Source organism: Haemaphysalis longicornis, unplaced genomic scaffold, assembly GCF_048455015.1.
Source record: "Haemaphysalis longicornis isolate Haplotype H1 unplaced genomic scaffold, Haemaphysalis longicornis Haplotype H1 scaffold_1, whole genome shotgun sequence".
Taxonomy (NCBI): domain Eukaryota; kingdom Metazoa; phylum Arthropoda; class Arachnida; order Ixodida; family Ixodidae; genus Haemaphysalis; species Haemaphysalis longicornis.
In genome coordinates this window covers 190,013,196-190,036,837 of record NW_027526203.1, presented here as the reverse complement: position 1 = coordinate 190,036,837, position 23,642 = coordinate 190,013,196, and the positions used below count along the sequence as shown (strand labels likewise).

The 23,642-nt window shown below is 50.1% G+C and overlaps 1 long non-coding RNA gene across 1 annotated transcript in view; it reads right to left on the bottom strand.

Annotated features, from left to right (window-relative positions):
* Positions 1-556: 556 nt before the first annotated feature.
* The window catches only part of LOC144140231 (uncharacterized), a 78,634-nt gene continuing 55,548 nt past the window's right edge, over positions 557-23,642 (bottom strand). Inside the window, exons 2-3 of the long non-coding RNA XR_013316347.1 lie at positions 1,849-1,989; positions 557-965 (exon numbers count right to left, since the gene is read on the bottom strand). This is a non-coding gene — a long non-coding RNA (uncharacterized LOC144140231). The remainder of the gene's footprint in view (positions 966-1,848; positions 1,990-23,642) is intronic.

Here is a 23,642-nt window from a genome sequence, read left to right as displayed (position 1 = left end):
AGCTAAGGACGAACACCCCAAGGGACGAACCTACGACTCTGCGATATGTGGATCCTGCAAGAACAGTAATTGAGGCTTTAAAACGGTAAAAGAAAATTCCGGGAATGTGCCGTGTGTCCGCATGTGGTTATCAGACGGGGGCAGGCATACGTCAAGATATATTGGCAAAAAGTATTGGAGTTACCATTTTAGGTGAATTCGCAGAGTGTACACGAGTCAAATGGGATGTGTACATGAGAAAGGGTCTGCAGAGCAGGAACGGCATGCATTTAGTGTCCAAATTTTCAGTTGCGCCGAAGTTATCGGCAATGACGTTACCTTCTTCCGTCTTCCACAACAAGCCACAAAACTTGCATTTTACATTAGTGGAGCAGCCGGGGGTGAAACGTCTAGAACTTAAAAGGGGGCAGGCAAAATTACGCGTCAAAACGGAGCAGTTTATACATCCCAACGAATAGACAGAGCGGAATAGGGGGGAAAAAGTTACGACAATCTTGTTTACTTTTTTAAAATTTCTCTTTCACGCAAGTAATTTTGTCGCTTTCGCACACGGCAATATATCGGCGGTGTTGCGGCGGAGTCGTGGCTGCTCGGGGGTGACCAGAACGAAGTTTGTCCACACATGGTTTTGTCCGCTGGTCTCGCATTCACGCACTCAGCTGGCACCTCCTCCGGAAACATCCAGACATACTTTATTGTGGCAAACGGAGGGAGACTGACCTTTACTTCGTAGCCGACAAAGTGCCACTCACGAAGCCACGACGGTGTTCCTGTTTGGGAGGGCGAGTTAGGGTTGCAGGGAGCGTGCGGCGTCATACCCGGACTTCTCGTCTGAGGAGGACGAGAAAATAGAAGGCAAGCGCCCCTATCGCCAGGATGCCCCCGATCAGCAGAGTGATGATGACGGCCCGCAGGAGTCGACGCCGCCTCTTGACAACCTCCAGCATCGTCATGTGGTGGCCAGGCTGGACGGAAGGGCACAACGCCAGGGAAGAAGTGAGCTAAAACGAATGGGCCAGTATCTCGGGGAACAGTAGTAGGGGGGTAGGGGTACGAACATTTCCCACCCCGAAATTACGCGGTGATAGGAGTCCCGCACTCGACAAAACCTTTAAAAACGCTAAAGCCCGTACTACGTTGCGTTAGAACGATCCATTTTCTCACCTGCAGCATATTGTCAAATGTTTTGTACGACCGATTGTATGGACCGGCAAGACAGCTGGGAAACGTCACTGTTTCCCCGAGACATCCAGGCTGAAAAAACTTGTTCAGAAGGAAAGCTGTTTTTATTTTTAAAAGGCCGAGGACGCTTCGCTTGCCACAGACGTAATTAAGTCTAAAGCAACGTGTTTCTCAATGAAAAACCGTATCGCTCGAAAGGAATGTAGAAGGCATTTCGCATTTTGCAAATACATGCGATATTCGCGCACACGAATTCGCGAAGGAAAAATGCACCATGCCGCTTCAGAACGCTCATTTTTACCAGCCCTTAATTTCTTACGGCAGAACTTCATTTTTACTTGGCTTTCCAAAGGAAGCAGAAGAAATATAAAGGGAACTGCTGAAGGCCCCAAGGTGATGACAATACACGGGATTCATAGCACTTTGCGTTACTACAACTAGCTCTACAAAAAACACAGCTAATTGCTAAGAATACTATCACTGCTACTAGGACTGGTGATAATAGACTTTAATACGTGCCCCACAGCTGCACGTCAAGCAGTCACCAGTCCTCCACTTCAGAAAAAAACAGGTTGATGGGAAAGACTCAAGTACAAGAGCAGGTATGGTCGGGGCTCCAGTGGCGTGCAGAGGAGATCGGCTTCGACAAAAAGGCAAAACTCTTACCAGAATGTTTGTGGAGGCCGCGTACAAGGGATCGTGATCGAGTACGGGCACGACATTCACCACACACTGGGGTGCCTCTTCCTGCGACGACTCGGCCGTCTTTTCTTCGGGCGCCATTTCCCGCAGGCCCTTTGCTGTTGCCTGCACCCAAACATCCACGCGATGACGATGATTATAGGAACGTACCTTTAGATATGTCGCGAAAACCGTTCGGGAAGGATTGATCACAACATTTAGTGTTGTCTGGCAGGAAAACAAAACAATCAAGGAATAAAATAAGCGAATAAATGAAAAAAAAACAAATATCGCAAGAATATTTAGAAAATACATAGCTCTGCAAGAAATGATTGCGAAAATCCCTTCAAGTAGCTCTTCATCCTCTTCATGACCGAGGGAGTTCAAGAAAATGGAGAGCCGAAGTTGCAAGTGGGAGTAAAAGTCTTAGGACTGTCCACGCAGGGTGCTGCGAGTTTCAGCGTCAGCTAAAGCTACTATTTTTTCAATTTTTTGGGTCATTGAAATTGATTGGTTGAAACTGATCTAAATTGGCAGTTTTTTGAAGCAGTTTGGTGGCGTCGACCGCGCGAAGCATTAGTAGGCTCGTAATGACAACCGACAGGTTACTTAGCGACGGCGGCGCAGCAGTATTGGTAGCGCTGCGGGCGAGCGAGGAGGAGGGCACGTCACAACATTTTTTTTTATGGAATACAATGTGCGACTTACTACAAGCGACAATTTTTGCGCCGCCCGTCACGACGCACCGTCATGATCACCGATAGCCGGGGAATAACGAGTCGTTCTTCGCGTGCCCAGTGGTAGCCCGCACTCTATGAAGTCGCGGCTGTGGGCTTCACCACAACGCCCCAGAACGCCCATCGGTGTGACCAGATGGGGGAAATTGGCGACGGACGAGGCCCAGTACGCGATTAGACCCGCACTCTATGAAGTCGCGGCTGTGGGCTTCACCACAACGCCCCAGAACGCCCATCGGTGTGACCAGATGGGGGAATTTGGCGACGGACGAGGCCCAGTACGCGATTAGTGAGTGAGTGAGTGAGTGAGTGAGTGAGTGAGTGAGTGAGTGAGTGAGTGAGTGAGTGAGTGAGTGAGTGAGTGAGTGAGTGAGTGAGTGAGTGAGTGAGTGAGTGAGTGAGTGAGTGAGTGAGTGAGTGAGTGAGTGAGTGAGTGAGTGAGTGAGTGAGTGAGTGAGTGAGTGAGTGAGTGAGTGAGTGAGTGAGTGAGTGAGTGAGTGAGTGAGTGAGTGAGTGAGTGAGTGAGTGAGTGAGTGAGTGAGTGAGTGAGTGAGTGAGTGAGTGAGTGAGTGAGTGAGTGAGTGAGTGAGTGAGTGAGTGAGTGAGTGAGTGAGTGAGTGAGTGAGTGAGTGAGTGAGTGAGTGAGTGAGTGAGTGAGTGAGTGAGTGAGTGAGTGAGTGAGTGAGTGAGTGAGTGAGTGAGTGAGTGAGTGAGTGAGTGAGTGAGTGAGTGAGTGAGTGAGTGAGTGAGTGAGTGAGTGAGTGAGTGAGTGAGTGAGTGAGTGAGTGAGTGAGTGAGTGAGTGAGTGAGTGAGTGAGTGAGTGAGTGAGTGAGTGAGTGAGTGAGTGAGTGAGTGAGTGAGTGAGTGAGTGAGTGAGTGAGTGAGTGAGTGAGTGAGTGAGTGAGTGAGTGAGTGAGTGAGTGAGTGAGTGAGTGAGTGAGACGCTAGACTGACAGGTCGGTGCTGGCCAGCTGGCCCGCCCGCTGCTCGTAGGCTGGTGAGGATTGGGGTCAAGGGATAGGGTTTGCTGACACTCCCATACCATGTGGTGCAGGGGGACATGATGGGAACAGAAATTACCGGTAGCGTAGTAGAGGGTAGGAACATAGCGTGGGGGAGAGTGCGTGGGGATACGAGTTCGTATGTAGCCGGCGTATACAGGTAGTCGCCTCAGCTCTGGTAGATGGGGTGTGGTGGTGGGAACTGTTGTTCGTGGCGGCACTGGGCGAGCGTTTCCGTGCTTGAAAGAGGAATAGGCTTGAGAGAGCGAAGGGACTGCGCTCCTTCGCCTTCTTGAGAAACGGCTTTGTATGAACGCACGCAGCGGCGTGTGGCGCCTCGTTTCCCTCTAAGGACCTGGGGTCCAGATGATGTGAATTGCCGGGAGCTGGCACACACTTTGCATAATTTTGAGGGCCGCGGGAGATATGTGGCCTAGCAGGAAGTTGCGGCATGCGGCTTCGGAGTCCGTCATGAGAGTGAGGAATTTGCTCTTAGTGGTGGCGGCCAAAGCCATGGCAAGTTCTTCTGCTGCCTCAATAGATGTCGTGGGAACTGTAGCGGCCGTCAGGTCGGCATCGTTGGCGTCGGTGACGCTCACTGCATGAGCAGGTGGTTGGGGACGCGACGAGGCATCCGTGTACCAAGTGAAGGAGGAGTCCGGGAAGCGTTTTCTAAGTGCTCGTATCCGGGCTTCTCGGCGTGTCTTGTTATACATTGGGTGCGTATTTTTTGGTATTTGTGCAACTTTGATTTAGTGTCTGATGACTAGAGGGGTTTGTTGCTTCTATTCCCAGGCCTGTAGCCGAGCCGGGTAAGTGTAGCCCTGCCGGTTGGCGTGAGCTTGAGCCGAGTGAATCGGGAGATGCGATTAGGTTCTTACAGTTCCCCCCATGTATTATGGACGCTGAGCTGCGTAAGTTTTCTAGTGGCTGCTTTTGGAGGTAGTCTAAGGGCAGCTTGTAGGCTTGACATATGGCGATGTTTAGTTTTTCCTTCTCCGTGATTTCAGGGCCAAGTAAGGTGTCCCGTACCTAACCCGGATGATGAGGATGGCGTGAATGATGCGCAAGCTGTCGGTTTATTGTAGCCCAAATTGTTGATGGGAGACTGCGGATGAGGTGCATGAGTTGGGTGAGAGTGCGTTGCAAGGGAAGTGTAGTCTGGGAACCTGATCGATCTTTGGCATGTTGAGGCGTAGGATGCGTAATGGGGGCAGTGGCGGTCCCAAGGGAAGGGGGGGAGGGCGATCGCTCCCCCCCCCCCCAAAAGAGGTCCTCAGCTTCTTATTTTTTGTTTTTCTTTAAGAATTTCACTTGCGCGAGGTTAAATCCCACTTGTGCGAGGCCGCAAACGTGTTGCGACCGTCAGAAATGCGCTCTCGAGCCAGCCGTTGCACTACCTAAGGGGCGCCAAAAACCACTGTCGCTAAGTGATTTGCGCGAAGCGGGTTACACCACATACGCGCACACGCCTGCATTATCACCTCCTCGGCAGAATTGGCGCAAGGAGGGTAGCGGTTCTTTATTCGCCCCCCCCCCCCAAAAAAAAAAAAAAAAAAAATCGCCCCCCCCCCCCTCCCCCAAAACCAATCTCTGGGACCGCTACTGAGTGTGGGAGATGGGGGACGGGTTGGTCATTAATGGTGAATTCGGGATCTGGTATGGGATGTGGACGTTTCTTGTAAGCTCTCTTGCTCAGGGTTAAAAGAGCAGATTTTTGGGGTGCGCACCGGAGTCCTCGGGATTGCAGATGTTGTTCGGTGATTTGGGTGGCTGCTTGAAGTGCGTCTTTCTGGTCGCACAGAGATCCAGTGGAGACCCAGACCTTTAGGTCGTCCGTGATATAGCATGGCGTAGTTCTGGGATGACTTCTAATAGGGGGTGGGAGGAGTCTTTCATCCTGATGTTGAAGAGTAAGGGGGATACTACCGACGCTAGTGGAGTGGCCTTTCATATGGTTTGGAACACGTCATATCGAAGTAGTCCGATGCCCACTGTTGCTGTGCGCTGGGTGAATAATGAGGCAAAGTTATGATGTGCTCTCACCACAGTTCGTAGATGTGAGGCCTTGAAGGAGGCTTGGCCGAAACGTTGTCGAAGGCCCCCTTAATATAAGGGCTAAGATAGACCGCTTACTGGGCTTAAGGCTGTCCAGAACTTCCTTTTTTTAGCGGTAATAGTATGTCTTGCGTTGATAGATATGGGCGGAAGCCGTACATTGGGTCAGGGAAGTACCCGTTGTCTTCATTGTGGGGCGAGAGCCAGTTGTGGACCATGTGTTCAAACAGTTTGCCGACACATAAAGTTAGAGAAATAGGCCTTAGGTTTTGGGGGTTCAAGGGTTTGCCAGGTTTGGGGATGAGTGACATCCGCCTGCTTCCACTGTGGGGCACGGAACCCGCCAGCCAGCAGACATTGATGTAGTTTAGGAGATTTTCCAAGACAGCATGACCAAGGTTTCGAAGTAGTTTATTGAGGATTTTGTCTCCACCCAGGGTGCTGTTGCGGGTGAGGTTGTACGCCGCCGCTTAGATTTAAGCATAGGAGAACGGCTCGTCCATTTTGGGGGTTGGGAAGCCTGTGTAGTCGTCTGCTTGGGTGGGTTGGACGTGAGGTACGTGGGGCCGCCAACGCTTAACTTCATTCAACAAGTCGCCTTCAGTGCCCGTGTAATTGTGAATTAATCGGCGGAGCTGGTCGTCAGCGATCGCCTTGGGTTCGCCGGTCTCCATCAGGCGCGCAGAATAGAAAAAAAAGAAAGAAAAAAAATCTGTGCTGTTGCAACCGCGCAGTCCTTTTTTTATTTTAATTGCGTGCTGGGCATCATCATTTGCCTAATTCTCACACTCGACCACGCCAATTGGTCATAGTGATGCGTTGGGGTGAAGCCCACCTTCAGCAATTTCTTTTCATTTTAACCAATTTATTTTAAGGCGAAAGCCTTAGATGCCTCATCAAACATGAAAAGCGACCGTATTTGTCGGCGGCGGCGTCAACACGAATAGTGCCAGAAATAGCCGCCTCCGCAAAAACAAAAACGTTTCTGTGTTCGTGGGGGATTTCAACCCGGGACGCCCGCTCCGCAGCCAAGTGCGCTGACCACAGCGCTAGCCAGGCGCCGTGTCCGAATGGAACAAACATAGTGTGATGCGTGCTCCGTGACAGGTGAACGCAACGGCACGTGCGTAGAACAGGTGCATGCGGGGGAGAGCTCTCACTGTGGGGAAGCTGCGTGAGTGAGTGAGTGAGTGAGTGAGTGAGTGAGTGAGTGAGTGAGTGAGTGAGTGAGTGAGTGAGTGAGTGAGTGAGTGAGTGAGTGAGTGAGTGAGTGAGTGAGTGAGTGAGTGAGTGAAATAGAAAGTGCAAAAGAAGTGGTGGACTGGGGATATTTTGAACTCATTTAGGAGTTCACCACCATACAACCCAGTCCCGGGGAAGGGGAGAGGGGGAATCAAAGGGGACAGGTGAGAACAAATCGGGATAGGGCAAGAGGGAGAGAAAGAAAGAGATAAAGAGGCTGGCTGGCAGGCATTGGGCTACAGCCGCTGGATGAGGTCGGTCTCCTCGAGGAAGGCCAGGACAAGTCGGAAGGCTTCCCGTCGGGTGGAGTTGGGGCCCGTCGGGAAAAGTATATCCACCAGGGTGTGGCTGGGCTGGGGAAGTTGCTGTATCGTACTTGGCTATCGCGGCCCGAAAACCGATAACGAGCCCCACTGTCACCCCCATCTTCCTTCCCTGGCTGCGCATGCGGCTATATAAGCAAGCCCAATAAAAAAGCATCCCGGGTCGGCTCTGGTCCTTCCACTTCATGCCTCGTCTTACGTACACATACATGATACAGCTGCCGCGTGAATTGCGGCCAGAAAAGACGGAGAAAGGAAAGCGAAGAAACAGACGGCAAGCACAATGCAGCAGTGGAGAAGTAGTTGATAATATCTGGCTTTCTCCTTCAAATCGCGTAAGCAGACTTAAGTTCCCGATAAATTATTTTATTAATTTACTACATACTGCCAGCTGCCTGTTGGCCGCCAAAGCAGGGGCTGTAACAGCATCCAACGAGTTCGCTTGGTAACTCCAGCGTTACAGAGAAGAAAGAACAAAACCAGGCAGGCACAGAGATTCCCGTCGTAGAAGAAACAAGCAGCGCAGAGTGAAAACAACCGAGAAGCCCTTTTCGACAAGCATACGCAGGTCTCAATGGTGACATGCGCAAGCTCGTGATTAAACAAAACAATCGATAAGCACTCTTTGGTGAGCATGCGGAGCTCATCATGGTGACACACACAAGTGAAATGTTAAACGATGTGTATTCGATGGGATGCGACAACGTCGGATCGTGTCAAAATGACCCGACCTTTTTTTTTTTTTTTTTTTGCATATCCGCACGCTCCCGCACAGCGCCTAGTTTTGTTGAGACCGGGAGTGCCAGCAAGCACCGGAACAGCCCTGTCATCCGAACACCGCCTATAAAGGTCCGCGCCGATCGTAGCGACTACAAGGAGAGAATCGCCGACAGCACGTAGGGAACTGAAATTGCAGTGGGTTTGGAGCGCGGCGGGCCAGCATTTTCTCGACGCCGGCAGTGATCTCTCGCGCCTCTCTTCATTTACTGTGGGCACAAGTTCGCCTTATTAAAATTTTGTTGCCGTGTTCCGCTTTCTCAAACTCACCTCGCCATTCGTGGCAATACAGCACGGACGGCCGACCAGAAAGACTCTTGAGCGCCAGTTCTAATGACAGGGGGGAGGGGAGGGGGGGGGGGAGCCAGTGCGTTCCAATCGGATATAGTCTGTAGAAACAAAGTAAACCGAAGAGCCTTCGCTTCATTGCGAGGTATAGGATGGTTTCGGCATGTTTGTTACGTGTTTGACGCGATGTTTTAAAATGCATGTAACTATGAAAATCGATTCGTGAGCGATCATTAACACTGTTGAACAAGAATTTTATGCGGTATAACTTCCGACGTGTCTCTGATATTATAAGTCCTGATCGGTTGCGGAGTTTTGTAATAGAAACATGTCTGCCATACGCGTGATAAAAGAATTGGGGGGCATTTCCTTTTAATACGTTTCAGGCAGTTTATGTCAGATTTTTTTATAGACACAAAATCTGTTTTTGTAAAAGTTCGATACTTTGCAATTGTTCGAAAAAAAAAAATAACCCTCATTTTTAGCAGCTCGGCCGTCCCTTTAATATACAAAAATGACGACAATGAAAATAAACTCTACATACCTGTTTGCCCAATCTACTGCTCCGATAAAGACAGCGTCGCCGAAGATTATGTTGACGGATGGCACGCAGGTTTTCGCATCTCGTGAAGGCGAAATGTCGCGACAGGCAGCGGCCATCCTCGGCAACGAGGGCGCTGCTGGATTTCACACTATAAAACGGTTCCCGGCCCACATGGGGGCCAACGTACATCCCGATGTTCCCAACGCTAATGAGTTTGCCCATGACCGTGCGCGAGGTTTCGCTCACCGCGGCGGTCCCGGCGAATTCGAAGGCGGGGTCGCCGGGAGGTACAGGGACTCGCTCCTCACCTTCCACGAGGTCACGACTCATTATCAACTCCCTCGGAGGACTTTTCCGCTTCCTCACCCTCACCTCACTTGACCGCAATCGTCGGCATTCAGGATGCTCCAAACGGGATCTTTCCCTTCGAGGGGCAGGTTTAGCCACTTCTAGCCCAAAGTAGAACCGCATTGTCCGGACTGCGGAGAGGGGCACTGCTCCATGGCTCATGTGCTCTGGCAATGTCCTGCGTTACGCGATGCAGAGTTCACCAAAGAAGAGGACTAGGAGGACGCTATTAAGAACGGAGACCTTTCGGTTCAACTTCGGGCTGTCCAGAGGGCCTGCGAGAGGGCGGAGGGTCACGGCCTTCCGGTCCCTGCGTGGGAGCGGCCTGCGACTGTCACGGACTCCCCCTGAAAGGGGCGGTCCAAGGCAGTTCCCCAGGACCTGAATAAAGTTCTTTGTCTGTCTGTCTGGCTCTCAGCACGGTGCTACGCAATACGAGTCACCATCTACATCGGCAGTTTCGTCCCTCCGTGGGGAATAAGTTACCAGTTCTATATGGCATTGCCTGGAAATTAACACACTGAGTAGAACTAAACGTAACTGGCGAACAAAAGTCATGACGACAAAACACTAGTATGTCTCATAAAACAACTTTTTTATCCCAGTAACAACGATCGCAATTATAACGCAAACTTCAAACAAGTAATCTGTATATTAGCGGAAGCAGATGAAGCAGTGGTGACTCGCTAGACAATTTCTTGCCGGGTCCCGATGACGCCATCAGGACTTGTTTGTGTGGTTGGCGGCCGCGGATCAAAGCCACCACCGAAGAAAGTTACTGTATGATTGTAGTGGTGCCTTTAGTTTTGTTTTACCATATTTCTTGAATTCTAACGAGCAGTCGACACACTCATAACTCTGTTACCAGTGTTCCCCTATCACGTCACTGCTGACATCGTGTAGCGCGATATTTCAAAGTTTTGAATATTTCGTATATTTTTTTGTACTAAAAAACGTTTTTCGGGCATTTAAGTTGAGTTGAGTGAGCTACCAAATGTTAGTTTTTTCAAATGAAGTCCGGTTGCATTTTGTCTTAATTGTGTTCCTAATAGGCAACGATTCTCGCCGTACGTCAAGTCGACGCTGGACTTGACGGCATGGTGTGAACCAAAACTTATTTGGAGACATACAGTTCATTCTCTCTCCCTGTTAAATGCAAAATTTTATTCCAGGTCGTATGCCAAGGTAATACCACTTGTAATCCATGAGAAGGTGATGCCTCATACACTCCACAACCCACCGAAGTTCTGGTCCTAGTATGAAAAAGGCTAGGAGTGGGGTGGCAATGGGATGGAAACGTCGAATAGGCCTTGTAGGAGCTAGAGTATGTTGTGGTGGGTTCGTTGCACCGCACGAACTCTGTACTAAGTGTGGAAGAGTGTTGAGGTTGTGGGATTCTAGATTTCACACACTAGTTATTTCCCACCCCGCAGCCATCCGCGCTCAGCAAACATGCCTTGCGAGCGCCGGCTACGGACGGGTCCGTTGTTTGCGGAGACAGACAAAGGCAGGAGGCGACAAGGGCAAAACACCAATGGCAGCATTCATTGCAACGTGCAAATCAAATACACTGCATACAGACTGATCGTAGGCCATAACGGTAACATTGGGAGCGAGGCACTAAACAACGCTAGAGATCGAGATGGTTCGACTCACCGATTGAATACCAGAGCAGCGGGGCTCCGCGCGTGCGAGCGCGGGTGCAGTCTCCGAGCTCGCCCGGAAGCGTCTCTTTGTGGCGCGTTCCCCAGGGTCCCCATAGGGGCCCCAACGTTTTGGGTTGCCCAAGCTACTTGGGGCGCCGTATGCGCATGCGCAGCCCCCCAAGCCGTCCTTGGGGTTTTGATTTTGCGTTGAGCCTGCACGCTATTTTTCCAAAAAAGCGGGCGCCCCAAAACTGGCCCCAAGAAAACTTCCGGTCCTTGCGTCGCTATCGCAATCAACGATACTCCGCGTGACCGCGGCTGAAGCGGCAGCACCTCGTTTTACCGATTACGACGATCGTTGAGCTAATAAATATGTAGATTTCGCGTGTCGTTCGCAAGTGGATAAAGCAGGAAATGATGGAGTGCTTTCTGCACGTGGAAACGCTTCGCACACAAACCGGACATGCCTGCAAACACGCCGAACATTCCTTTCCGCGCGGCCCACGAAGCGGATCGAAGCGGCGCGGGCCGCAGCTGCAACAGAATGTCACCGCTGTCCAGAATCACACAAAGCGCAAAAAAGAAGGTCAAAATTCGAGAGAGTGGACGATAGTGGGGTGAAAAAGTGTGCTGCTTGTAATCCGCGGTGATTTTGAAAGCGACGACCAAAAACTGCCGCGATGCTAATCCTACATTCCTTTACGCTGACAGGCCGCGGAGGCTGGTGAGTGAGCCGGCGCCGCCGGCACTAGCCATGGTCTCCGTGACCAGCTGCCGGAGTTGATAATTACGGAAGCCATGCACCAGAACGCGTGGTGCGGCGAGTGGCCGAAGGGTGACGCCACTTGCGCTCAAGAATCAATTAGGCTGTGGCAGGCATCTTGATCACCCTATCGCTAAAGTGATCACATAGCTGCCATGATGCTAAGCCTAATGTTTCCAACATCCGAGCAACTCAAGCAGGCTCCGAGCGGTTGGGGAAGACCCTCTCACAAAACTCGTTGCGCGCAAGCGCGTTGCGTTTGGAGGAGGAGGAGGAGGAGGAGGAGGAGGAATAAACGTCCCTACGAAGCAGTTCGCATTGGGGAAGAGTCCTTATTCCAGGACCCGTTGAGACCGTCCGGCTTCTTGGGCTCTCTTCACCAGCCAAAGCTGGTCGTCAGTGTCCGAGCTGGACAGTGCTCTCTCCCAGTGCTCAGTGGGGGGGAAGAGCAGAGGGGGAGGGTAGGTTGGGGTTCTTATCGCAGCCACACATATGGTAAAGCATGCGCGGATCCTCACAGAAGCGGCATTGCAAGGAGCACAGGGTGGGGGCCGGAATGTGGGCTCCAGCTGGGTGGGGAAAGGTGTTAGTTTGGATGCCTCGAAGGTGGCGTTCTTGTTCTTCTGTGAGGTTTTGGTGAGGAGGAGGGTACATTGTTCACTGCAGGCGGTAGTTCTGCGTGATTTAGTTGTAGGACTAGAGGGTACAGACACGCCACATTGATCGCCAAACTCCTGACTAGCCCGGTGTGTCAGATCTCGGGCATGCTGGTGGGCAGCTTCGTTGCCTGGCATGTCGGCATCGGCGGGAGCCCAAATAATCCTTATGCGGTGTTGTGGAGGATGCGGCAGTAGAATTTGTGTGGCAGGGGGTGAGACGAAGCCGCTCGAGAAAGTTCTGCACGCTTGTTGGCAGTCCGTAATAATGATATCTGCAGGAATTTGAGCAATTATTAGGGCGGCTATGGCCACTTCTTCTGCCTGTAGTGCATAGGTGGTAGGAACTGATGCACTTGTGAGGAGTTCTTGAGCTGTAGTCACCACAGCGGTCATAGCTGTCCTCCCGGGAGAGGAGGCTGCGTCTGTGTATACTGTGTGGAATTTTGGCCGTACCGTTTGAAGATAGCTTTCGCTCTGGCGTCTCTGCGATCCTGGTGGTGTGTTGGATGCATGTTGCGGGGCAGTGGGTCCACAGCAATAAATTGACGAATTTCATGCCGAAGCTGAGTCGCATCGGCCTGGGGGGGGTTGAAGCGGTGAGCGCAGGCGCAGCTGGTTCAGAATTTTTCTGCCGGTGAAGGTGGAGCTCAAATAATTTGTTCATATGATGAGCTTCGAGGAGTTCATCCAAAGTATTATAAACTCCCTAGTGTAGAAGTTTCTGGGTCGAGGTGCTGACAGGTAGTCCCAACGCCAGCTTTTATGCCTTGCGTATAATAGTTTCTACCTTGTCCTTTTCAGCCTTCGAGAGCACAGCGTAGGGGAGGGTGTAAGTAACCCTACAGAGGACAAAGGCTTCGACTAGCCTTAGCACATCCGCCTTTCGAATACATCTCGTTTTTGTGCTGACCCTGCGGATCATGCGTTAGACTTGCTCCGTGGTGTTCTTAAGTCAGAAGTCAGTTTAGTGTTGGAGCGATCCGATTGTAGCAGCATGCCTAAGATTCTCACCGGCTGAGTTGGAACAATAGGGTGGCCATCCACTTCTAGGAAGATGGTTGGCGACCCGGGAGGGAGTTTTTTACTATTCTAAAACTGCCTAATACTTACCCGCACCCAGTACACACCCCCCCCCCCGGCATCTCTCCATTTGCCACTTTTGCGGGGAGTCCGAAACACTCTTTCATGTTGTGGATGGCTGCAAGCCCTCTTTGGCCCTTCCGATCTTCCACACATGAGCTCTGGGAGAGTGTCTTGGTCAGCTCCACCAACACCAACTTGGCTCCACCCTCGACGTCCACCGCAAGTTGGTGGAGAGGGCAAGAGAAGCGGCTCGGGCCAATGACCGCTTCGAAGACTCGTCTCCATATGCCAATAATTAAGTCTACTCTCTCCCCTGCGAAGGGGCGTCGTGAAATAAATCCTCCCGGTATGAGTACAACAGGTATCAGTATGAGAAGAATATGCAAGCCGATAATTAAGACAGCCATGCTTGGCATACACCCACGCAAACGTGAAAAAACAATTGCAAGGACGAACTCAATGTCAACATTCTCTATCCCCAGGCTGCGCTTTTCGTAAGCACATAAAAGCGTGAATATGCGCTAAGATGCCAATCTCGGAGGAGGAAGTAAATTTATTATGTCCAGAGGAAAGGCCTATAGGCCGGTGGGCTTCAGAGTCTAGATGACGGCCAGGTTGTCTTGGCTCTTAGGGGCTCTTAGCGGCCCGCGGCTGGATGTCAGGGTCCTCGTTAAGCAGTGCGGCCACCCTCTGTTCTTTTCTGGGGATAATGAATGTGCTTTTTGAATTGGTGAAGTCTGCTCTTTCCCAGAGCATGTGTGCAAACCTCGCAAGCTGTGGAAGCGTTTGCATTTACCGTAGCGAATTTCTGGGTGAAAGTGTCTGTAGAGGCGGTCGGATGTACGGAATTTGCGCCTTTCGCCTCTGTGCCGAACTCCGAATACCGAATATGCTTGGAGGAGACCACAGCGAGCCTACCGGGGGCGAACCAAGAAACAAAACAGCTTGCCGTGTCACGCGTGAAAGGTGTGAAACTCACATCGGCTAGTCTCTCATAGTGTGAGGGGCGTTAGGTGGACTTGTATCCACCGAGAAATAGATCGGCTATTAAAGGTTAAGCCCCCCCCCCCCCCCCCCCCCCTAGAAAAAGGCAGAACCTTCTTTGTGTAGTTATGAAACAGGGTCCGCCGGTGGCAATAATATTGCACTACCAACCATTGAAGTTCGGAAGGGCGTTGAATTACTCCGACATGATTAATAGGCTGGATATATTTTAATCAAAAGTGACGCCTGCAATGGTAAAAAAAGATCCTCGGCATATATAGTTTACTGGACCCCGTTTTCCTTGAAATAGGTGTGGAATGTTTTATGTCTCACACTTTGTGGCGGTGTTTAAACTTGATCATTACGGATAACGAATAGCTGATGACCCAGCCTGCTACGACGAGCTACTGCAGCAGCACCATCTTGTCACAGTATCTCTCTATCTACAGGATGGGTTGATTGCGACCGCTGTGCGAGTGTATAGTTGTCGCGTTTGTACTGCGGGGCTTTCGACCGACGTTCTTCAGGCCAGGGTAGGGCCGGCTCCCCCATAATTCGTCTTCGCAAAGAACTGCTGCTCTCGTGAGCACTGGATGTCATTGCAGATCTGCTCTCGTGAGCACTGGATTCCATTGCAGATTGATTATTCGTCTTCTTCTTCACATAACGATGTACTGTAACTGAAACCGTGCCAAAGAAGCCATTTTTTTTTGCTCCGTGTTTTTGTGACGTGGCTAATGGGAAGAGGATTAAAGATGAAAAGGAAGAAGAAAGCAGGAAAGCAAGAGAGAGAGGGGGGTGGTGTAAAAAGCACAGATAGTCACGAAACCGATTACAGCTTTCGAGTCTACAGGTATATCTAAATAAGGTATACCTAAAGGTATAACGTAAATGGACTGCATTGCCACTGCTGTGGCATGTGCTGCACACGGTCCCAGCTTTGCCAGCACAAGGACCCTAAATAGAAACACAAGTATATTTACGGCTGAGGCACATGCTATATTAATTACGCTAGAACACATAATACAAACAAAGACACAACAATCCATTACATACACAGACTCATTGAGTGTTATGACAGCATTGCAGTATGGAAAACCAAGTAGGGACATTGTGCTGAACAGGTTAGTTAAAGAGATAATGGCAGCCTACACTTTAAAACAGGTCATAGTCGTGTGTTGGGTGCCTGGACACAGTGGCATTCTTGGTAATGAACTCGCAGACCAGAACGCCGCTGTGGCAGCACTTCACTGTAGCGTCGACGTTGAGCAGCTTCCCTTTCTTGACTGGAAACCATTCATTCGAAAGGCAATCCGACAACGCTGGCAGCGGCACTGGAACACTCAGACAGGTAACAAACTCCACACTATAAAACCCCAATTAGGCAACTACTACACAGAAAAGCACAACAGAACAACGGAAGTATACATGGGCAGATTACGAATAGGCCATACACACGCTACTCACTCGCACCTTCTGCATAGAAAACCCCCACCGCAATGCGACAGGTGCGGACATCGCCTATCTGTCACCCATGTCTTAGTTGAGTGTGGGTACTTCCACAAGGCAAGGAAAAAGCACTTCCGGGAACTCTACACTCACATGATTCCACTTCATCCCTAGATGTTTTTAGCTGATCAACCCTTAATTCCAAGTAAACGCCTTTTTGCTTACCTGGGAGACATTGGCTTTTACCACGTGTAACCTCAGGGCCCCTCAGAGTGGGAGGAAGCTATGAGTGTCTATTTGTTCTTTACATTTTTACCCTGCCATTACCATTTCCCCAATTGTATTGTTGTTTTAAATGAGGGGGTGTATACACCCCCACACTAACCTCTTTTAATATCGTCAAATTTACTGCACCATGTTACTAAAACATCATTCAAAATGATAAACCATTGCGTTGGCGCTCTTTGGCCATCGTTGCCCTTGCGCCATAAAACAAACATAAATGGACTGCGCAGTCCATTTACGTTACGTGCAAAAAGTCCATTAGCGACGTGCAATATCTATCTTTCTGCGCCCATTGGTTGTAGTCATCCGGTTTATTTCACCAGAGAACAACCCCTCTGAGCGCGTCGTCCCGAGCTGTCCTTGTTCCCGCGCACGTCCACAAAATGCTTCAGCCGCCGGAGCCGGACACTTGGGAGAAGTTCCTGAGTCTTTTGGTGCGAGTGTCCCCATGTCCAAGTGACTGAAGGTGTGAGCGCCACCCCAGCCCGAAGCCTCCTGAGAGAAACTTCCTCCACACGGGAAAGATTAGGGGGGAGGGAGCGTATATACAGACGGGAGCATTAAGACACGTGTGTCCCATCTCAGAAGAGATTTCCGGGCTAAAAGACAGGAGCGCGGATCACAAGGAAGGGGGCCAGGGGAGGGTTCAGGTGGGGAAGAAGAGTGGGAAAGATGGTCCGCTAATTTGTCCAGCATATTCTGACCATGCATGCCCCTGTACCCAATGTACACCCTTTGTCAAAATATTTTCTAGGCCAATCCTAAGCCTTCTCGGCCACAAAGAATTGAAAAATAAGCTTTCCCTTTAAATGTGACAAAAATATTTTTGACAGTAAGAAAGGAAGGTGTTTTCTCTAGCTTTCCGGCATAAGATCTTTCAGCCTCGCTCGGGACGTGAGCTTGCACATTGAGTTTCTTGCGGCCTCCGCGTTTCCGGCTTCGCCTAGGAGATTTTGACAAACGCTGTACATGGATCATTAGCTGTTATGTCTTGTGAAGGCTGTGAATCAGAGGTGTCTTCTTCACTTGCTTCAGGTGCTTCACTGCTCTGAGAGAGTCAGTGTATATTCGCCTCCGCGATGCTAGGGAGTGCGCTTCCAGCATTTATTGCGCCATGTATATATAGCCCGGCACTCCAGCAGCAGCGGGTTTGGAGTGTCGGCACTTCCTCGTTTCAGCCCGATTCCAGTATCAAAGGAACACGCCCAGCTCAGTACTATAACGAGGCTTATTAAATCAGCACGAAGAAGCAAGAAATCTCGAGCGTTTTTATATCCCAGTGGCTGCAGAGCTTCATTCCTATTTTTGTAATGACCCTCCCGTGACTTCAACCTTTGGCAACCTTCCACCATGGCAGTACACAACAATTAGAACCAATAAGACAACGAAGCTTCGTCGCCGTGACCAGCCAGCGCCAACCTCCGATACCACGGTCTCTGAGGGTCACTGCGTACTGTACACAGACACAGCTCTTCTGCCGCACGGAGGACGGACCGTTTTCGTCAGAGCCACACAACCGGAACTTAAGGCCAAAGAAGCCTGAGCCGACGAAACTTTCACGAAGCGCGCGGCTCACGATCTAAGAAGCACATATTTGATTGCAGCCACCACAAAATTTTAAAAATGCTTTTTTTTTTCTCCTTCGTCCGCATAGCCTGCATACTTGATGTTTCCACTTAAAAGCGTGTAAGTTATGCTCCAGCCGGGATGCTCCAGACGGTGTAGTTCAGTATTAAAGCACAAAATCTTCAAAAAGAAAAAGGGGGAAAAGAAGAAGCGAAATAGCTTATGCAAGACTCATTCTTCATCATCGCAACTCAAAAACATCTCCTCCCCACTGTGCTCCATAATTTATGAGATCCGTCAACACACGAGCACGAATAAATACATCGCTTCAAGTCGATTTGCATACATGCGCCTGAGCTGCACGAATCAGCTAGTCCAAATGACGCTCATAGCGCCGCGGGAAACAGAATGAAAAAGGAGTCCGTCAACGGTGAACGTGTAAATGAGAAAGAATTGATTTCAAACAAATGGCGTTCAAGTTTATTGTCTTTTCGAACTCAAGCAGCAAAATCTACGTAAATTTAAAACGCGAAGGAAAAGTTCGATGAAGGCATGAACATTTCTGGAAAATCAGGTGCGAACTCACGTCGAGGGGATTTCGTGAAGCACCCGCACATAATATATGTGCCTTCGTCATATATGGGTACCACGTCGTGAAGCAACTGCTCTCAGGAGGAAGCTGCACTGGCAGAAGGTGTTAAATCTGAACGGGCCGTACTAAGCTGCTCCCGGCTATCACGCCAGAGGGAGCATTCCGTGAACTAGAAAGAGAATAAAATTGTTCGGTAGGGAAGAGCAGGGAATATTTCCCCCATACTTGCGCTTTTTACGCGACAAGATTGCTCAACTCTAGAAACAGCGGCAAAAGGCCTGTTCCCACGAACAGGTGCTTAAACGCAAGTTTCTAAATTTGTATCAAGGGTTTTGTTTTCGATGTTTACTTACTTTAGCCCGTGGACACTTCGAAATAACATCGCACGTATGCAGCCATGGGAAAATGAAACGCTAAGGGGGAAATCTGAACGTGTATAACACGAATTCTGTGAATAAGTCTTGTTAGGTCAACCTAATTGGACGGCTCAGTAAAACAGTGAAGTACGGAAGTAATATTGCCGGAATACACCCCAGCCGCGGCGTCATTTGATTCCAATTTCGCATTTTGCGAATTCCGGTTTGTAGTTTCGTATTCCCGTTCTTTTTGTGCATTATTCGGTTGCTACAATGATAGTTATTAGAGACGCCCCAAAGTATCAATTTTGATGTCAAGCAAAATTGGAGCACGGACAATTAGCCTGCTCCCCGGTCAAAATTTTCCCCAGGTGGATGGTTATACAGATTATTGTATGTGTTTATAAGGCTGGAGACAGGTTAGACATTGAGAACTACTGTCCTATATTCATAACTTGTACGGCTTGCAAAATCTTAAAGCATGTAATTTGTAAGCAATTAGTGGGCTATATTGAAAATAATGACATTTTTGTAGCAACAGCACCGCTTTAATTGGGTGTAGCCCGAAAGAACCCATTCCCGTTTGACCCCGTCCCGTTTGAACCCATTCCCGAAACGCCCTTCCCGCTTGACCCGTCCCGTGTGCGCCCGTTCCCGAAACGACCTTCCCGTTTGGGTGCTTCCTGTTTCAGCCCGTTCCCCAAATACCCTTCCCGTTACAACCCGCTCCCAAAGCGCCCTTCTCATCTGAACCCGCATCGTTGCGACCCATTTGAATTTTTGAAAATATGCGTTACCGTCTTCGAAACTGTTCCCCAAATGTGCTTACAAGCAACGGGTCATGCACTAAAAACTTGTATGCACCAAATTTTCCGGAATCGACCGATATTTCTGGCTGATAGGTTTCCGAATGCCTTAGGCCGATACTGCCCTCTTGACACAAAATTTGTAGCGGTGAAAGTGTACTATAAAGATACCCAATATCTTGAGTAATGCACGCATTGGATTTTTCTGCAGTTGGTTTTCGTACGTGCGGCTGAAATTTATTTATCAGCCGCTCTTATGCTCATTGTTTGGAGCGTAGCTTTGTCTTCGGGTTCGAGAGATCTATAGATAAAACATGTCCATAGGAGAGACTTTAAAAAAGGCAAAACCATGTGCAGAAATCTGAGAATTGGCTACTAATGCCTTTCCTACGTGAGTAATGGGCAGATATTTTTATTTATTTACCGATACTTTACGGCCTGGTCGGGCTCATGCAGGAGTAAACATAAAAATACATCAGTATTGGTTGGCGTAGTTTAAAAACGCCCCACACAAATTAGTAAAAGACATAAATATGTAATAGACGCAAAGGGGTCCGATCAAGGATATGCATTCGTAATGTATTCCAATTTTAAAATACGACGATTTAACCAGAACAAATATTTACAATACGTGGGGAAAATTCTAAAGACACCGAGTTCACTGTTTGTTCAGTTAACTTATTACAGTTAGAAATCACCCGAGAAAACAAAGAGAACTTTCGAATAGTAATTCAGCTGATTGGCTACCTACTATAGTTGGTGACAGCTTAACTCTGCAGCGGTTTTCCAAGATCAAAGGGATTTTGTATTCATCCGCAACCAATGGCGTCTCGCCATTTGTGTGACACCTGCGACATACGTTTGGAAGGAGAACTACTTCCAATATGGCCGCGCTCGCTTGCTGACCGCTGCTGCGCCGTCGAGCGACAACGAGGTAGCCGAGAACCAAAAGCTCTGTATGCGATTTGTGTTACGAATGTGCTGTAGTGCATCAAGAATCCGCTTATCGTCACTTGTCCCGTGTGTGTCTTACCGCGTCGTGGTTTGTGCGCACATGAGGAAATCGTGGTGGCCCTGGTGGGCTGTTTCTACGCGGAACGTCGTCACCGAACTCGATCTGAGAACGGCGAAGCGTCGTAGCTGCATCTGCTGCTGGTGTGATTGTGGAAATTGTGTCGGAGTAACGCAACCTCTGTGAAGAAATAATACGATTTGCTTTCGCCTACAGCAGTAGCGGTGACAAGTTGCAAGCGTTTTCGTTTGTTGCTGTGAGCGTAGGCTGCGCCCGATGTTGAGCGCAGGCGTATACGTGGTGTCCGTCTGGCCCGACGCGGATTGTCCAAACGTGTGTGGCGTGTTTTTTGGCCGGATACGGCCGCTCGTACAACCTTACACGTTATTAAGATGATTTCCAAATCTTACAATGTAAGGTATCTTTCCTTACTGATTCGCGCATTGCTTTAGCTTCCCGGGGTACGAATGGAGCAGCGGTGTGGCGTTTTTTTTTTCTTTCCCTGGCGTAAACAGGTATGATTAAAGCATCATTGCAGAGACTCGCGAAGAATTAAACGTTCATGCGCAATTATCCGAGACTGGGTAGCTTTAAGAAAATCGGTATGAAGCTGCCTTCCTGCGAGAGGTTGGTGCCTATGGCGTTCTTTTTAAGAGCGAATGCTCTTTATAAGCGACCCCAAACCATCTGTTGTAGTTTTTCTTCTCTCTTCTTAGCTTGCAGATAACTTGCTTAGCAGCATAATCTATACGAAACAAGTTACCGCTCTTCTGCACGTATCGTTACGGGGTGGCGAAGCCACGCGCGCAGGAGCCTAAAAACAGAAGATGCTTCCTCGTTGGGTTCCGTTTCCAGACTGACTTTATTGGCAGAATCGAGAGAGAAGGAAAAGAAGTGTACATATAGAAAAGAATGGGGAGGGTGGCTGCAGGCATCCACCGCCACGCAAGAGTTCTTTTCGGAGCGGGCGGCGTGGGAGAGTCGTCTTCATTTCACAGCGTTCACTCACGGCGCGCACCACACACACACACACACAAACCCAGACATAACTCTCGTGCGCCGGCGTCGTCGAGGAAACAGACGTCGCTCGAACGGGTCTCCCCGAATTCCGGTGGCCGTTCCGAAGAGCGTCTGCGGCGATCGCACGAGGTGTCGAGTGACGGGGCCCAGGCGCTTTACGTGACCCGCTGGAGGCAGGCAAGCCTGTGTGATCTTCGTCTGCGTGTGGCGCCGACGCCTCCTCGGTCTCGTCCCCCGCGTTGTCTGCAGCTCCTTACAATAATACAACAATCTCCCCCGGATGAGCGTTTTCTTGCGCTCATGGTTTTTCTTTTTTCTTAAAGTTCCAAGGGATACAGCAACTGTACGGGCCGTCTGACCTCCGCTCCCCCGGGTAGCCTGAGCTTGCAAGATCGCACGAGGCCATCTCTTCCCTTGAAGGTTTCCGTGATTCGACCGGTTTTCCATAGATGCCTTTTTAGGTGATCTTCCTTTAAGAGCACCAAGTCACCAGCTTGTAGGCCACTTGACACGGTAGGCTTGCTCAGGTGTGCCGATCTCAGCTCCAACAGGTACTCTTTGCGCCACCTTCGCCAGAAGTTGTCCGCGATGGTGCTGCGGTATCTCCAGCGCCGAACAAGTTGCTGGCCACCTGGAGATGTTGCGGCCGGAAGACGATGCGGTGGCAGAGCAGTGAGTTTTCGCCCCACGAGGAAGTGACCCGGCGACAGCGGTTCAGGCTCATCAGCTTCGGAATAAACGAACGTCAATGGACGCGAGTTGATGACTGCCTCCACCTCGTTGAGAATTGTTGTCAACTCTTCGAAGTTTAGGCTGCTCCGACCCAGCACCTTGCGCAGCGACACCTTTACCGATCTCACCAGGCGCTCCCAAAATCCACCCCACCAAGCGGCCCTTTCAACTATGTATTTCCACCTAATTCTGTGGTCAGCGAAGTAAGATAGAGTTTCTTCCGACTGCAGTGAGTCGAACATCAACTTGAGGTCTCTTGATGATCTTTTAAATGTGAGCGCATTGTCAGAGTAGACCGTAGTGCACATTCCTCGACGTGCCACGAAGCGCTTAAAGGCCAATAGAAAGGCGGCAGCCGAAAGATCACTGACAAGCTCGAGGTGCACTGCACGCGTTACGGCACATGTGAAGAGGGCGATGTAACATTTCTTCGTCCCACCGCCCTCCGGACACATCAGCGGGCCAGCGAAGTCCACTCCAACGACGTCAAACGGGTTCCCCTGTGTTACTCTATCGGCAGGAAGCGGTGCCACTTGCTCGGACGCCGGGGGACAACTTTGTTTCCGACATTTCAGGCACTGATTTACAACTTTCTTCACGACCTGCCGCCCCCTGAGGATCCAGTATGACTCTCTCAATTGAGCGAGGGTGTCCCGCACGCCGGAGTGCAACAGCCGTAGGTGTTCTCTCTGTATGAGCAGGGAAGTGAACGGGTGGTCGCCGGGGAGCACTATTGGATGCTTCGTACTTTCGCTGTTCTGGCTGAAGTGTAATCTCCCCCCTACCCTCATGAGCCCGTCTTCATCGATGTACGGGTTAAATAGGTACACAGGAGATTTCTTCGAAAGCGGTCTTTGAGTGAGCAGGTTCGAGATGTCGTCGCCAAAGGCTTCTTTTTGGATGGTCGCCAACCAGTACTTTTCAGAGGTGATTATTTCTTCAGCTGTGAGTGACCCCTTCCTTTTTTCATCTTTCTTCCGGCAGTTGTCCACAAAACGGAGGACCCAAGCAGTCACTCTAAGTATCCTGTTGAACGAACTATGATCCTTGAGATTCAGGATCGGGTCTTGCGATGGAGACATCACTGGCATTGCAGCCACTCTCATTTCCTCTTTGTAGGAATCCGCTTGTTGTGACGCCTGATTACCCAGCATCGGCCAGCCTGACTTATCATTCAGTAGCCACTGGGGCCCTCTCCACCATAGTGCGCTCTGCACCAATGCCGAGGGCAGTATGCCGCGTGTTAAGAGATCCGCAGGGTTGTCCGCTCCAGGGCAATGCCCCCAATCTTCAGGGTTGGTCAGTGTTTGCAACTCTGTAACTCGGTTAGCCACGAATGGTTTCCATCGGCTGGCGGAACCCTTGATCCAGTACATGGCCACTGTAGAGTCCGTCCAGAGTCGTACCCGAGCGTGCTCCATTCGCAGCGTCTTTACGAGGCACTGGCACAGCCGCGCGCCTATTAGGGCTCCCATTAACTCGAGTCGGGGCAAAGAGAGTCGTTTCA